Source organism: Hyla sarda, chromosome 2 (genome assembly GCF_029499605.1).
Source record: "Hyla sarda isolate aHylSar1 chromosome 2, aHylSar1.hap1, whole genome shotgun sequence".
NCBI lineage: Eukaryota > Metazoa > Chordata > Amphibia > Anura > Hylidae > Hyla > Hyla sarda.
In genome coordinates, this window is record NC_079190.1 from 153331663 (window position 1) to 153350133 (window position 18471).

Sequence of the window (18471 nt, forward strand, 5' to 3'; positions counted from 1 at the left end):
AAACATTGTCTGTTTCCTAACTGAGTGTTTCTCAACCCCTGTGCCTCCTGCTGTTGCAAAACTATAACTTCCAGCATTCTCTGACAGAACATGCATGCTGGGAGTTGTAGTTTTGCAACATTTGGAGGCACATGGGTTGGGAAACACTGAGTTAGGAAACAGACAGTTATGCGGAAACACTGCGGTAGACTATTACCTAACCCATTTCCCAATCCCAACCAGTGTGCCTCCAGCTGTTGCATAACTACAACTCACAGCATGTACGGTCTGTCAGTTCATGCTGGGAGTTAAAGTTTTGCCCCCACGTGAATGTACAGGGTGCATTCACATGGACAGAGGTTTACAGCAAGTTTCCCGCTTCAAGTTTGAGATGCGGCAAATTTTCTGCTGGGAAACAGGGAAACTCACTGTAAACCCCTGCTCGTGTAAATGTACCCTAAAAACACTACACTACACTAACCCTAAATAAAGAGTAAAACACTACATATACACTACACACTTACACTGTCACCCCTCACCCCCACAACAAAAATTAAAAAACGTCTTGTATGTCAGTTTTTATTAAACGGAGCCTCCAGCTGCTGCAAAATAACAACTCCCAGTATTGCCAGACAGCCATTGACTGTCCAGGCATGTTGGGAGTTTTGCAGCAGCTGGAGGCACCCTGTTTTTGGAAAACTGACGTACAGTATTTTTGGTGGAGAGGAGGCAAGTGTAACGCTTGCATCCGGGTCCACCCCTATGAAAATCCCTAATTAATGCCTCAAATGCACATGGAGCTCTCTCACTTTGGAGCCCTATTGTATTTCAAGACAACAGTTTAGGACCACACATGGGGTATCTCCGTACTCGGGAGAAATTGTGTAACAAATTTTGTGGGGCTTTTTCTCTCGCCTTTTAACCCTTATGAAAAGGTAAAGTTGGGGTCTACACCAGCATGTTAGTGTAATTTTTTTTTTACACCAATATGCTGGTGTTGCCCCATACTTTTCATTTCTCAAGAGGTAGAAAAATAAAAAATAAAAACATTTGTAATACAATTTTTCCCAAGAAGGAAATACCCCATATGTGGATGTAAAATTCTTTGCACGGCGCACAGCATGGCTCAGGAGTGAGACCGTAATATGTACATTTAAAGCCTAAACTGGTGATTTGCACAGGGGGGGCTGCTGTTTACAGTGCTTCTGACATAAACGCAAAAAAAGAAATACCCACATGTAACTTCATTTTGGAAACTACACCCCTCACAGAACATAACAAGTTGTATAGTGAGGCTTAACACCCCACAGGTGACTGACAGATTTTTAGAACAGTGGTCTGTGAAAATGAAAAATGTAATTTTTCATTTGCAAAGCCCACTGTTACAAAGATCTGTCAAACGCCAGTGGGGTGTAAATGCTCACTGCACCCGTTGTTACGTTCCTTGAGGGGTGTAGTTATCCAAATAGTGTGCCATGGGGGTTGTTTTTTGCTGTTCTGCCACCATGGAGGTTTACTAAATGATACATGACCCCCAAAAACCATTTCAGCAAAATTCGCTCTCCAAAATCCGATTGTCGCTCCTTCTCTTCTGAGCCCTCTAGTGCATCCACAAATCCCTTTACATCCACATATGAGGTATTTCCTTACTTGAGAGGAATTGCTTTACAAATTTTGGGGGTCTTTTTCTCCTTATACCTCTTGTAAAAATAAAAACTATGGGTCTACAAGAACATGTTAGTGTAAAAAATGAAGATTTAGAATTTTCGCCTCCACATTGCTGCTATTCTTGTGAAACATTTAAAGGGTTAAAAACTTTTCTAAATATTATATTGAATACGTTGAGGGGTGCAGTTTTTATAATGGGGTCCATTATGGGCTATTTCTAACATAAAGACCCTCAAATTCACTTCAAAACAGAACTGGTACCTGAAAAATTCAGATTTTGAAATTTACATGAAAAATTGGAAAATTGCTGCTATACTTTGTAGCCCTCTTATGTCTTCAAAAAGTAAAAACATGTAAACTTTATGATGTCAACATAAAGTAGACATATTGTATATGTGAATCAATATATGATTTATTTGGAATGTCTATTTCCCTTACAAGCAGAGAGCTTCACTTTACAGAAATGTAAAATTTTCAAATTTTTCATGACATTTTTGAGTTTTTCACCAAGAAATAATGCAAGTAACGGCGAAAATTTACCAGTAACATAAAGTAGAATATGTCACGAAAAAACTATCTCGGAATCAAATTCATAAGTACAAGCATCTTAGAGTTATTAATGCTTACAGTGGTCATAATTGCAAAAAATGCTCTGGTTCTTAGGGTCAAAATGGGCTCGGTCCCCAAGGGGTTTAAAAAAAAAGTTTTCCACAGGAGTGCCCCTTTAATGGGTGTTTTTTTTTACTTTTATTCAACTTTTTTCTTTACACTTCTAGTCCCCTAAGGGGACTTTTAGGGGAAATCAGTAGATTTCTCAAACAGATCAATGTGGTTCCATGGGGGGGAGAGGGAGATCCACCCCACTGGATCACCAGAGATGGTTTAAATGTTCCTTTAGACGCCTCTAAGGGCGGTCTAAAGGGTTAATAGCGGGCCACTGCTACAGGCTATGTCTGCTATTAATGACGGCCCCCAGCTACAGGAATCGAGTCAGGTGACCGCGCCATACACCACTTGCTGTCTTAGGACGAGCTGGCTTGTTCTTAGACAGCAACCGGTTAAGGTACAATAAACCTCAATATATAAACGTATATAGCAAAGTGGTCAGGGACCCTGGATGGCTGAATGGCACAGCGTGGAGTTGGCTGATGCACTAGTACACTACACACCAGGGCTTCACAATCCCCCCCCCCCCCAAAAAAAAAAAAAAAAAAAAAAAACATAATATATGACATTTTTGAAAAAGATTTCTCATAGGTAGCACCCGCTATCCAAAAATTAGAAATTTCCAGACCCAGGCCCCACCTCTGCGGCATCAGGAACCCATATATTGCCTGAAGGACACAGCCTGGAGTTGGCTGATGCACCACTACACACCCGGGCTTCACAATCCCCTCCAAAAAACAACAACATTTTAGAATTTTTTTTAAGAAATACCTTTGTGTAAGAACAAGCACATATCCAACAGTTCACAAGACTCTATAATGCAGGACAGTGGACCACCCAAAGACATTCTTCTCAAAAATAATAAACCACACAATGTTTGATTTTTTTTTTACAAAAACGAATTAAATATGTGTGTAAGCGCATCTGTCTCCAAAAGATCAGATCACCAAAGGACTTTTTTCGCCCAAAATGATGAAGCAGAGTTAATCCCTGTCCGTATTTTATTTTATTTTTTAATTTTCATTAAAAAATCACACGCAACAAGCGTTCCGTTGTGTAACGATTAGCATTCTGGAAAATTCAATTTTATTACCGATAAAATTATCAGTAAATAAAAAAAAAATACTACCTAAGAGTGTTTAATTACCCCATACATTACACCATTACACCAGGAGCAGTCAGGAGTAGGCCTCAGCAGTACCCAAGAGGCTTGAATAACCCCCTACCTTTGCACGATCAATTGCGAGATCGAGCAATACAGGGTGTGTTATGCCCTCAGATTTCCGGGGCTGCAGGCGCGCTCCACTGAACTGATTAGTGTGTATCTATCTTTCATCGACCGGTGCTGGTAACCCGCTAACTCCTGGAAAGGTAAGCTGCCGCGAAACAGGTGGTCTCCCCCGGGCACGTTTGGCTCCAGAATTTCCACTACTGCCACACCACGCTGACTGCCAACCGTGCTACTGCCTTGCTGACTCAAGGGCAACCTGCAACTCTCTTCTCCCGATGATGAACCCCCTTCTCCTGAGATCGAGCAATAACAGGTGTGTTATGCCCTCAGATGTCCGGGGCCGCAGGCACGCTCCACTGAACGGATTGGGGTGTGTCCATTTTTTTTGGTAGCACCCGCAATCCAAAAATTTTTAATTCCCAGACCCAGGCCCCACCTCTGCGGCATCAGGAACCCATAGATTGCCTGAAAGACACAGCCTGGAGTTGGCTGATGCACGAGTACACACCCGGGCTTCACAATCCACCCCAAAAAACCACAAAATTTTATTGAAATTGTCTGACAAAATACCAGTTTTTTTTTTAAAACAAGTGCATATACAGCAGTTCAGAAGATTCTATAATGCAGGATGGTGGACCACCAAAAGACATTCTTCTCAAAAATGATAAACCACACAATGTTTGAAATTTGGTTAAAAAAATTATTACATGTGTGTAAGCGCATCTGTCTCCAAAAAATCAGATGACAAAAGGATTCTAATCGCCAAAAATGATTAAGCAGAGTTAATCCCTCTCCATATATATATATATATATATATATATATATATATATATATATATATATTTATTTATTTTTTTCATTAAAAAATCACACGCAACAAGCGTTCCGTTGTGTAACGGTTAGCATTCTGCAAAATTCAATTTTATTACTCATAAAATTAACAGTAAATTTAACAATAACACTACCCAAGAGTGTTTAATTACCCCATACATTGCACCAGGAGCAGTCAGGAGTAGGCCTCAGCAGTACCCAAGAGGCTTTAATAACCCATTACCTTGCCCGATCAATTGCGAGATTGAGCAATAACAGGTGTGTTATGGCCTCAGATGTCCTGGGCCACACTAGCACTCCACTGAACGGATTAGCGTGTCTCTATCTTTCAAGGATAGGTGCGTGTTGCACGCTGAAACCAGTTCGTGATAGGGATCTGGGGTTGCAATTATTTAACCTTAAAACGAGGAATTACCAGTAAGTGAGGGTCATAAGCTGGCGTTGATTAAGTCCCTGCCCTTTGTACACACCGTCCGTCGCTATAAGCGATTGGATTAGTTCGTGAGTTAGTTAGTGAGGTCCTCGGATCGGCCCAGGCGGGGTAGGAGAAGGCCCTGGCAGAGCGCCAAGAATTTAACGATCATTGTTGAAATTTGCATTAAGCATGTATTTAGCTAGTAGTTCCTGAAAGACACAGAATGAGTCTGGAGCATGCATTTGCAGTACCCAAGAGGTTTTCATAACCCCTTACATTTAAAGATCAATGTTTACATTTGCATTAAGCATGTATTTAGCTACTGCTAAACTTCAAAAAATTATAGGCCAGAGGCCTGAGGCACCAAGGAGGCAAGTAGTTTGTGAAAGACAAAGAATGAGTCTGGAGCAGTCATTCGCAGTACCCAAGAGGGTTTCATAACCCCTTACATTTAAAGATCAATTTTGACATTTGCATTAAGCATGTATTTAGCTACTGCTAAACTTCAAAAAATTATAGGCCCAAGGCCAGAGGCATCAGTTTTCCCCATATTAGGAGCATTGTTGTCCCCCAGATTAGGCAGCATAGATGTCACCCAGATTAGGCAGCATGCATGTCCCCCAGATTAGGAGCATAGTTGTCCCCCAGATAAGGAGCATAGTTGTCCCCCAGATTAGGCAGCATAGATGTCCCCCAGATTAGGAGCATACTTGTCCCCCAGAGTAGGCAGCATAGATGTCCCCCGGATTAGGAGCATACTCGTCCCCCAGATTAAGCAGCATAGATGTCCCCCAGATTAGACAGCATAGATGTCCCCCAGATTAGGCAGCATAGATGTCCCCCAGATTAAGAGCATAGTTGTCCCCCGGATTATACAGCATAGATGTCACCCAGATTAGGCAGCATAGATGTCCCCCAGATTAGGAGCATACTTGTCCCCCAGAGTATTCAGCATGGATGTCCCCCAGATTAGGAGCATACTTGTCCCCCAGATTAGGCAGCATAGATGTCCACCAGATTAGGAGCTTAGTTGTCCCCCAAATTAGGAGCATAGTTGTCCCCCAGATAAGGAGCATAGTTGTCCCCCAGATTAGGCAGTATAGATGTCACCCAGATTAGGCAGCATAGATGTCCCCCAGATTAGGCAGCATAGATGTCCCCCAGATTAGGAGCATAGTTGTCCCTCAGATTAGGCAGCATAGTTGTCCCCCAATCAGTGCGGGCCGGTCAGAGCCAATCAAAGGGCCGTATGTGGCAAGCGGGCCGTACAATGCCCAGATCTGCCCCAGAGGGTTTCATAACCAACCACAATAGAGAACATTTTGTTGTAGGAGCATGGTCAAAATACACAGACCCATCTGTCATTGGTGACTGAAAATCCTGGCTGATCCATCCCTGATTTATCTTGACAAACGTCAGTCTCTCCACATTTTGAGTGGACAGACGAGTTTGCCTTGGGGTGACTATGGCCCCGGCCGCACTAAACACCCGCTCTGATGGCACACTACTGGCCGGGCAGGACAGCTTCTCCAGGGCAAACTCCACTAGTTGCGGCCATAAATCGAGTTTGGCTGCCCAGAAGTCCAGCGGATCTTCAACGGTTGTTGGCAGGGTCATGTCGAGGTAAGCCACCACCTGCTGGTTCAGGTCCTGCTCCATGTCCACCTGCTGCTGATGAGTAGCTTCACTATGAGGCTGAAGGAAGCTACTCATCAGCGACTGTAGACTCAGGCTGCTGCTGATTGAGCCGGTACTTCTCCTGCCACCCCTCCCCTCCCCAGCATCCGTGGCAGTGGAAGGTGAGCGCAGAGGGCCCCCCGAGTCAGACCTGCGAGTGGATGGACCATGTGGCCGATAGGCATCGGCCAACCGACTACGTAGAGGCTCCCTGAAGTAGGTCAGTTTGCCCTCCCTCTCAGTGGGTGTAAAAAAGTCCCCCATTCTGGGCCGGTAGCGAGGGTCTAATAAGGTGGAGATCCAGAAGTCATCGTGCTGACAAATTTTGACAATTCGGGGATCACTACGCAAGCAACTCAGCATGCATCTTGCCATTTGTGACAGTGACTTGCTGGGACTACCTGCCTCCATCTCCACTGCATACTGCCACGGTGAATCTGGGTCCTCTCTCGCCTCCCTCGTAATAGCTCCTCTGGCTGCTCCTGCTCCTCCTCTCCTGTCCAATGACCAGAAACACCGGCCATCTCATCCACCGTAAACTGTGCTCCGCTCTGCCCCTCATCATCCTCCTCCAGTTCATCCCCCACAGGACTCATGTAGCCTTCTGATGTAGGTGCAACGTCTCCATTGCCGTGACCAGCCATGTTTTCAATCATTTTTTGTAGTAAATGTAGGTGTGGTATTACGTCGTTCATAGCTTAATTCGAGCGACTAACAAAAAATGTGGCTTCCTCAAAGGGCCTCAGCAAACGGCAGGTGTCACGTATGAGCTGCCACTCGTTCACATTGAAGTTACACAGGGGAGTACTCCTATCTGCTTGTATCATCAAAAAATCTGTGATGGCTTTTCTTTGTTCGTATAGTCTGTCCAACATATGGAGGGTGGAATTCCAACGTGTGGCAACGTCACAAATGAGACTATGATGTGGGATACCGTTCTGACGCTGCAGCTCAAGCAAAGTGTGCTTGGCGGTGTACGAGTGGCTAAAGTGCATGCACAGTTTCCTTTGCCTTTGCCATTGTCAGGACGTCTTGCAAATGGGGTGAAGAGTTGAGGAACTTCTTGACAACCAGATTCAACACGTGTGCCATGCAGGGCGAATGGTTCACACTTCCTTGTCGCAGCACGGCCACAATGTTCTTCCCATTGTCGGTCACCATGGTTCCCATTTCCAGATTTCGTGGAGTAAGCCATACTCGGATTTCTTCCCTAATGAACTTTAGCAGTTCCTCCCCTGTGTGACTCCGTTCGCCAAGGCAAACCATGTGAAGGACGGCTTGACACCGCTGTGCCCTCCACATGTGGTGCGATGAAGGGCACCGAGATTTGGACGTGCAGTGGAGGTCGAGGACACGGGGGAGGAGGAGGCGCACACTGTAAAAGGACGCGGTGTGACCTGTCCAAGTTGCTGTTGTGGCTGTGCAGGAACAACATTTACCCAGTGGGCCGTAAAAGACATGTATTGTCCCTGCCCATAGTTACAGCTCCACACGTCGGCGCTGCCGTGCACTTTTGAACACACCGACAGGCTCAAGGACTGGCCCACCTTATCTTGTACAAACTTATGCAGGGCTGGTACTGCCTTCTTCGCAAAGAAATGACGGCTTGGGACTCTCCACCTCGCCTCGGCACAAGCCATCAATTCCCTGAAAGCTGCAGAGTCCACCAGTTGGAAAGGGAGTGACTGCAACACCAGCAACTTGGACAGGAGCACATTCAACTTCTGCGCCGTTGGATGAGTGGGCGCATACTGTTGTCTCTTGGACATGGCTTCGCCGATCGATTGTTGGCGGAATGGCTGACTACGAGCGGAAGAAGCAGGATCGCAAGAAGGAGGGTTTTACACAATGCTCCCTTCGGCTGAGGTAGTGGAGCCTTTGCTGGATGACGGAGGGAGCAGATGGCCACTGGGTGATGCGGCAGGCTGGACCACTACATCGGAGCCACGGTTATCCCATGCCGCTTTATGGTGGTGAATCATGTTTTGACGCAGGGCCGTGGTGCCGAGATTGGGACCCTGGCCACGCTTCACTTTCTGCCGACAGATTTTGCATGTGACTACGCTATGGTCCTCCGGATTATTTATGAAGAACAACCACACCGCAGAGTAGCTGATTTTCCCACCCGTAGTTCGCACTATTTCCCTGCTATTGGCGCCGTCTCCAGGAACCCCTGTTCCACTACCACCCTGAATGGTAGCTGGCCGCGAAGCAGGTGGTCTCCCCCTGGCACATTTGGCTTCTGAATTTCCACTACTGCCACCACCACGCTGATTGCCAACCGTGCTACTGCCTTACTGCCTCATAGACAAAGAGCAAATCTCTTCGCCTGATGATGATGAAGCCCCGGCTTCTGCACCCGGCTCCCAATTGCGATCGGCTTCATCATCATCAAAAGATGTGTGCATGTCACTGATGACCTCCTCGTTTTCCACTACAGTGTCTTCCTCAGGACCCTGAACAATTGAAATACCACCTCCCACGTCACTCTCCGCATCACTACTTGGCCGCCTTGCGGAGCAAATGACACATGTTTCCTCACATTCTTGGCTGCCCATTAGCTGCTGACTGTCCTCTATTACATTGTCCTCACTAAATAGTGGAGCTGAACCCAAAGCATGAGATACTTCTTTGGGAGAGGGAACAGCATAGGACAAAGGCAATGGGATTACGGGGACTGCTCCCAGGCCATGCACACTGAGGGTTGTGTCTGAGGAACCCACCGACTCTTGACTGGGCTTGTCAGATGTCACTTGTGATGATGGGGATGAGTGTTTAAACCAATTGACAGGGAGAGAGGGGTCGACGACACGACCGCTGGGTGTTAACGGGAGCTCAGGCCTATTGCTGTGACTCCTGCTGCCACTAGCCCCAAGTTTGCTGCCAACTCTGCCTGATGTATGTAGGCCTCTGCCCCTTCTCTGTGCACGTCCTGGCACTTCCCTGCCTGACATACTTAGTGCGTTTATGAGGGTATAGAACAGCAGCAGGCGATTACTTACGGATGTCCTTTCAAAGTATATAGGCCCTAGACAGAATAACAGTTACTAAATAGTACACTCCTTTGTTGTATGTATGCCCTTTGCAATGATGAGCGCACTGGTATGCGTATTTCTACGCAGAAAAAACACTTTTTTTAAAATACACTAGCAGGTGTATACTAATGTGTGAAATAGCACTGAACTTAGCACAGAGACAGAATAACAGGTAGTAAATAGTACACTACTTGGTTCTATGTATGCCCTTTGCAATGATGAGCGCACTGTTAAGCGTATTTATATGCAGAAAAAAAACAATTTTTTTTGTTGTATACACCAGCCGGTGTATACTAATGTGTGGAATAGCACTGAATTTAGCACAGAGACAGAAATACAGGTACTAAATAGTACGCTACTTGGTTGTATGTATGACCTTTGCAATGATGAGCACACTGTTAAGCGTATTTGTACTCAGGAAAAACTTTTTTTTTTTCTTTCATACACCGGCAGGTATATAACGTGGGGTATAACACTGAATTTAGCACAGAGACAGAAAAAAAAGGTAGTATATGGTACGCTATTTGCTTGAATTTAGGCCCTTTGCAATGATAAGGCCACTATTAAGCGTATTTGTATGCAGGAAAACTTTTTTTTTTTCTTTAATACACCGGCAGGTGTATAACGTGTGGTATAACACTGAATTTAGCACAGAAACAGAAAAAAAGGTAGTATATGGTACGCTACTTGCTTGTATTTAGGCCCTTTGCAATGATAAGGCCACTGTTAAGCGTATTTGTACGCAAGAAAACTTTTTTTTTTTCTTTAATACACCGGCAGGTGTATAACGTGTGGTATAACACTGAATTTAGCGCAGAGACAGAAAAAAAGGTAGTATATGGCACGCTATTTGCCTGTATGTAGGCCCTTTGCAATGATAAGGACACTGTTAAGCGTATTTGTACGCAGGGAAAACTTGTTTTTTGCTTTCATACACCGGCAGGTGTATAACGTGTGGTATAACACTGAATTTAGCACAGAGACAGAGTAACAGGGGAAAAATGGTAAAAAGGCACTAAAGTCCACACTAATATGACTTATTTCTGAACAGCAGCAGGACGCAACTGTACAGCACCACAGAATTTTTTTTTTTTTTTACAGGGATTAAACCCTAAATTGCACTCTGTCACACAATTGTGAGAATCAGATTTGTGGAGCAACAGAAAAAACTCAATTGGGCTGAAAAAAGAGGAGATTAGATGCTCCATACAGGTAAAACAGCTGTGAGATCTATGACGCAAGTAACTGCTATGCAGCACCTCTATGCCTGCTATATGGAGTAAGGAGAATACGAGGTTTTGCTAGAATCGTTCTCAGTCAGAACTGCAGCAACACTGTGCCCTGTGTCTTTCCCTAATGCTGATGTCACCGCTGCATGTATGCTGTATAACGCCGTTGTATGCGATCAGCACACAGACGTGCAGTCACTTCCTTTCCCTATCTCGTGCATAGGAGAAATGAAGAGAGGCAAGATGGCCGCCGATTACATAGGGCTGTTACATCTCAGGGGTCAGTGAACACTGATAGGCTGCATCTCACATGTGATTCAGGGTCAGCCCGCCTACCTTCATTCCCGCCGCTGTTTCCCGCCCTTCCATAATCCCCTGCCCCATGTACTCACATGTGGATCCTCCATCTTAGGTCTCCAATAGCCTGGAACGCTGTAAAATGGAGTTTAATGAAGCGATTCACGCAATAGAATCGCGGTGATATTTGTATTCATTGCAAATCAAATTTTTCCTGAAATTCGTAACGAATTTGGGTTCGTCAACTTCGATTCGCTCATTTCTAGTGAAAATGAAAAATTAGATTTTTTTCACTAAAATGCTGGTGTTACCCTAAATTTTTCATTTTCACAAGGGGTAATAGGAGAAAAAGCCTCCCAAAATTTGTAACCCCATTTCTTCTGAGTATGGAAATACCCCATATGTGGATGTAAAGTGCTCTGCGGGCGAACTACAATGCTCAGAAGAAAAGGAGCGCCATTGAAATTTTGGAGAGAGAATTTGATTGGAACAGAAGTCAGGGGGCCATGTGCGTTTTCAAAGCCCCTATAGTGCCAATAGGGTGGACCCCCCACATGTGACCGCATTTTTGTAAACAACACCCCTCACAGAATTGAATTAGGGGTGAAGTGAGCATTTACACCCCACTGGCGTTTGACAGATCTTTGGAACAGTGGGTTGTGCAAATGAAAAATAAAATTTCTCATTTTCATGGACCACTGTTCCAAAAATCATTGTTCTGGCACTATGGGGGCCTTGTAAACACACATGGCCTTCAATTTTGGAAACATTCTCTCTCCAAAATCCCAATGGCGCTCCTTCTCTTCTGAGCATTGTAGTGTGCCCGCAGAGCACTTTACATCCACATATGAGGTATGTTCTTACTCAGAAGAAATGGGGTTACAAATTTTGGGGGGCTTTTTTCCTATTCACCATTGTGAACATGAAAAATTTAGGGTAACACCATCATTTTAGTGTATTTTTTTTTCAATTTCACATTTCCCTTTAACGAAAATTCATCAAACACCTGTAGCGTGTTAAAGGGGTACTCCCGTGGAAAACTTTTTGCCAGAAAGTTAAGCAGATTTGTAAATGACTTCTTTTAAAAAAATCTTAATCCTTCCAATACATTTTATGGGCTGTATACTACAGAGGAAATGCTTTTCTTTTTGGATTTCTCTGATGTCCCGACCACAGTGCTCTCTGCTGACCTCGGCTGGCCTCTGCTGTCCATTTTAGGAACTGTCCAAAGCAGCGTATGTTTGCTATGGGGATTTTCTCCTGCTCTGGACAGTTGCAAAAATGGATAGCAGAGGTCAGCAGAGAGCATTGTGGTCGTGTCATCAGAGAAATCCAAAAGAAAAGCATTTCTTCTGTAGTATATAGCCCTTAAAAAGTACTGTAAGGGTTAATACTTTTTAATAAAAGTAATTTAAAAATCTGTTTATCTTTCTGGCACCAGTTGATTTAAAAAAAAAAAGGTTTTCACGGGAGCACCCCTTTAAGGCTCACTATACCCCTTGTTACATTCCGTGAGGGATGTAGTTTCCAAAATGGGGTCACATGTTGGTAGTTATTGTTTTGCGTTTATGTCAGAACCGCTGTAAAATCAGCCACCCCTGTGCAAATCACCAATTAAGACCTCAAATGTACACAGTGTGCTCTCACTCCTGAGCCTTGTTGTGCGCCCGCAAATCACTTTACACCCACATATGGGGTATTTCTGTACTCAGGAGAAACTGCGTTACAAATTTTGGGGTATTTTTTTTTCCTTTTACCGCTTGTGAAAATCAAATGTATGGGGCAACACCAGCATGTTAGTGTAAAAAAATTAAAAATTTTTACACTAACATGCTGGTGTAGACCCCAACTTTACCTTTTCATAAGGAGTAAAAGGAGAAAAAGCCACCCCAAAATTTGTAACGCAATTTCTTCCGAGTATGGAAATAACCCATATGTGGCCCTAAACTATTTAATTGAAATACAACAGGGCTCCAAAGCGAGAGAGCGCCATGTGCATTTGAGGCCTATTTGGCTGATTTGCATCAACCACCAAAATACCCTATGGCAGTTTTTCCCAAACAGGGTGTCTCTAGCTGTTGCAAAACTCCCAGCATGCCTTGACAGTCAGAGGTTGTCCGGCAATACTGGGAATTATTGTTTTTCAACAGCTGGAGGCTCCGTTTTGGAAACAGTGCCCTACAAGACGTTTTTTTTTTATTGGGGGGGGGGGGGGCTGTGTAGGGGTATATGTATTGTTTTATTATGTATTCTTTTTATTTTGTGGTGTGTAATGCAGTGTTTTTAGGGTACATTCACACAGTCGGGTACACAGTGAGTTTCTCGCTCAGAGTTTGAGCTGCGGCAGAAAATTTGCCACATCTCAAACTTGCAGCAGAAAACTCGCTCTAAACCCACCCGTGTGAATGTACCCTGTACATTCACATGGGGGGGGGGGGCAAACCTCCAGCTGTTGAAAATCAACTCCCAGCATGCACCGACTGACCATACATGCTGGGAGTTGTAGTTATGCAGCAGCTGGAAGCACATTGGTTGCGGGACACTGAGAGTTATTTACTTAACTTAGTGTTTTGCAACCAGTGTGCCTCCATCTGCTGCAAATCTAGAACTCCCAGCATGTACACTCTCTCAGTGCATGCTGGGAGTTTAATTTTTGACACAGCTGGAGGCACACTGGTTGCGAAACACTGAGTTTGGACACAAACTCTGTTTCACAACCAATGTGTCTCGAGCTGATGAAAAACTGCAACACTCAGCATGCATTGAAAGTCGAAGGGCATGCTGAGAGTTGTAGTTTTGCAACAGCTGATGCATAACTACAACCCCCAGCATGCACAGACTACCAAAGGGCATGCTGGGAGTTATAGTTGGAACTCCACCTGTTGCAAAACTACAACTCCCAGCATGCCCTTTGGCTGTGCATGCTGAGAGGGGTTGCTAAGCAACAGCAGGAGGTGAACAAGCCTCACCTCCTGCTGTATCCTGCCACCTGCACCGCCGGGACCATCGCTGCTGCCACCGCTCCTGCCACTGGGACCGCCCAAAGGGGACCCCCACCAGACCAGGGAAATGTAGGAGACCCCCACCCGGCCCTGATCTCCACCCCGATTGCCGCCTAGCAGGACCGTGATTGATCGGTCGTTCACCATTTTTTCCGGGTCATTGGGTCACCAGAGACCCGATTGACCCAGAATCGCTGCAAATCACCTGTCTGAATTGACATGCGATTTGCGGCAATCGCCGACATGGAGGGGGTCTCAGGACCCCCCTGGGCATTTGAGCGGGATGCCTGCTGAATGATTTCAGCAGGTATCCCGGTCCGGTCCCCGCCCGGTGGGGACCAGAATTCCCACAGGCGTACAGGTACGCCCTGGGTTCTAAACAACCAGGGAGCCAAGGTGTACCCATATGACCTGGATCCTTAAGGGGTTTATAATATGAAGCGATGTTTAAAAATAACTGATTATTATATTCTGCATTTATCATTCCTTTTCTGTTTTATGTCAATATAATTACATAACATTGTAGATAGAACAATAGCTTTAGATCATGTTTGGGTATATTTCAAATATCGTACAATATAGTGTTTTACAGTATAAAAACTGACTAGTAGGTAGATTATCTCACAGTTTCTCATAGCAGACTGAAAAGGACTGTTATCATGTATCTAGTTTTAAAGAATCTAACAACATTGTGTTTAATACTATATAGTGGATAGGGCAATAGTGATGAGCAGCATAGGCCATATTCGAATTTGCAATATTTTGTGAATATATGGATGAATATTCATCCTATATTCTCAAATTTCGCATATTCGTTCACTTTTTTTTTCATGCACGATTATATCTTTCAACTAACTACTTTCCTATTGGTTGCTAGGGATGTTGCTAACCTCTGACAACTGTATTTGCATCCTTCTCATTGGCCCACATGCTAAAAGAACGCATCAGTGTCCTCTGGAGGTGCCGATATTCACATATTTTTGTATATTCACCTTCTTTGGACCACAAGCTAGAAGCAGTGAGGGATTACACTCAGCATAATACAGCACAAAAAAGTTTTTATATATCCAGCTATTCTCATGTTAAAGGGGTATTCCGCCCCTAGACATTTTATCCCCTATCCAAAGGATAGGGGATAAAATGTGAGATCGCCGCGGTCCCGCTGCTGGGGACCCCGGGATCCCCGCTGCGGCACCGAGCTATTATTACAGCACAGAGCGAGTTCGCTCTGTGCGTAATGACGGGCGATATGGGGGACGGAGCAGCGTGACGTCATGGCTCCGCCCCTCGTGACATCACGGCCCGTCCCCTTAATGCAAGTTTATGGGAGGGGGCGTGACGACCACCACGCCCCCTCCCATAGACTTGTATTGAAATGGGCGGGCCGTGACATCACAAGGGGCGGAGCCGTCACGTAACGATGCTCCGGCCCCTGTACCGCCCATCATTACGCGCAGAGCGAACTCGCTCTGTGCTGTAATGATAGCGCGGTGCCGCAGCGGGGATCCCAGGAGTCCCCAGCAGCGGCACCGCGGCGATCTGACATCTTATCCCCTATCCTATGGATAGGGAATAAAATGTCTAGGGACGGAGAACCCCTTTAACCCATTCAATGTGCTAAGGGTCTAGTATACAGTATGTCAATATAGCTCCATATGCAATATAACTACGAAGGAAGAAAGAAAAACCAAGAGCAATTGCTACTGAACAATCAAGTATACATTTTATTAGGATATATTAAAATTGTCACTATGTGTGACTAACAAAGATTAAGACAAAATGACATAACAATGGATTGATGTGATCAGGATCTACCCTGGTACATAGGTGAGACAAATGTCAGTCATGGGTCTCAATAACTGACAGAATACATCTTAGGGAGGGAACAGTGCTGAAAGGTTCTATGTAGGTTGCAGTAATTACAAATAAGTAATAGCTATTATCCCATGGTCTATTGTGGGCTAGCCGTTTAGTAACTAATGAATATGCTGCAAACTAAATGATATAAAGAATGAATTGGTTCCTCACTTAGCCATAGTGGTGTAGTGTCTCCACCGTCCCAACGTACGTTTCATCACCCGACTTTCTCAAGGGACGCTATCTTAATGTTTGCTATGCCTCCTTATATATACAAAATTTTGTGGCGATTTGCGCAATTCGGCGCATGCGCAGGGTCCCGACCCGGATGCGCACAGCTCTCCCCACCGCTACACAGCCCCGCACACAGGTCACGGATGACTCACATCCGGACCTGCGTGCAAGGCCTCTTGATGCCCAGGGAGTCCGTGCCAGGAAGAGGGCAGGAAATCGGCGACAGCGTATGATAATTATAAGTGATGTCTGTATGTTTAACCCTATCTGCTCAAGACCAATGCTGACGAATGAAAATAGAACATTTCAGGACTGTTGAACAAGTGTGATTACTGGGAAAAGGTGGGCATTACATGTATATTTATTACATTTTTTAAATTACATATGCATTATTAATGGGGCACTGCTAGAATACAGTGACAAGCAGTGAGGGATGATCACTTTTTATTTACACAGGTTTAAGAACAACACGTCCGCGGCACAAGTCATGGATCCAAACTTTATTAGCAGCTTAGGCAGAACACAGGCGTGCTTGCCTGTGTTCTGCCTAAGATGCTAATAAAGTTTGGATCCAGGACTTGTGCCGCGGACGTGTTGCTCTTACACCTGAGTTAATCACCCCTGCTGCTTGTCTGCTCTGAGCACCGTCCGGACCCTGTTGGAGCGATCATCCGTGTACTTGCTGAACCCTGCATCATACGGTGATTATGTGGTAGTGCCAGCTATATTCCTTCTCTGTACCCGTACTTTTTATTTACACAGTACACATCATTGTGATGTGTACTGTGATAAAAAATAAAAAAAAACAATATTCATCGTAACAAATGTATTTTGCTATATTTAAAAAATTTGTGAAATCGCGAAGTGGTTATATTTGCGATAAAAATTCCCTATTCAAATATTTGTGCTCAACACCATTAGGCAATGAGAAATATTTTATTTTATTAAGTGTATTTTTTTACTCTCTTGATTAGAGATGAGCGAGCCGAATCTGGCGAACCCGGATTCAACCTGAACTTTTGGATTTTTCCGGCTCGGCAAACACTCAAGCTTTTATCGGTTTGGCTCGCAGAAAGCATGTTTATTTTTTGGAGGATGGAAGAAGCAGTGCAGACAAGGGGGCGGTGGGTGAGATTACATCAATGACATCAGTACATCACATGATAACCAAGGTCTTTCATGTGATTTGCTGCTTACTGTGTCATTCAGAACAAAGGCCAATAGGACACAGCAAGGGGAGGGCATTTTTACACAGATAAGTGGGAAGTGACATCACCCAATGAATTCAGAGCCCAAGGAACTGATAGAGCGAGACAGAGAAAGAGGGAGAGAGACAGAGAGACATAACTGGGGACAGTTAGTGATTATAAATATAAAGATACAGAATAGAAAGAGAGAGAAAGATAGATAGATACAGATTAGAAAGAGAGACCTTGTGTGTGTGTCCGAACAGGAGTCAATACCCATGCAAAAAACCTATACAGCAGATAAGGGGACATCCTTTTCACAGTCTCTGAATGGCTCATCTTTTGCTACCACAAATCAAAAGCCTTTTTCAAGGTTAATATCTAAAAATACCTGAATTGAATAATGTTCCTCAACCAGCCTCAGGAGCCAGTGACGTGATCTGTATCTAGCCAGTAGTTCTGGTGCATTTCATATTGTTCCGCAAACACCGTCAGCTGTCATCTCTGCCAGTCAAAAAGCGTGTTGAAGTTGCATGTATCCAAAGGTGAAGAAAGAAAACAAAAGGCGACTCACCGCTGTGTGAAGTTTCTTTATTTCTTCATGTGCAGGTAAAATCACAGGACATCAAGCCACTGATCGCACGGACGCCAGTGTGTTCTGCCGGGTGACAATTGTTTTGCGCGAAATTGCGCTTTCACAGACCCTCCCTTTCCTGCTCAGGTGTGCCACCTTAATACACCTATTCCCGGTGACGTCCGGAGCAGGGCGGGGATAACTGTCAGAGGTTTAAAATATACAAAAAATCACATACATTTAAAACCAAACACAATTAAAGGAACATAGCCATATCAATACGGTCATTAAGACTCGCTGCCTCCTGTGCATTAGTCCTCAGGATCCAGCGGGCCTCAATTTCCCGGAGTACTTTCTCTGAATCTGACCCATTTTGGCAGGTTACTCTTTTAAGACCCATAAATCGCAATGAGGATGCATCTCCATTGTGTGCTGTCCGCATATGCTCGATTAACCTTGGTGAGCCCTTTCCTGATCTTATGGTCCATACATGTTCACGGAATCTTGTGTTAAGTGCCCGAGTTGTGCTGCCAATATAGAATTTTTTGCAACTGCAAATTAAAGCGTAAGTTACGAAAGAGGTTCTGCA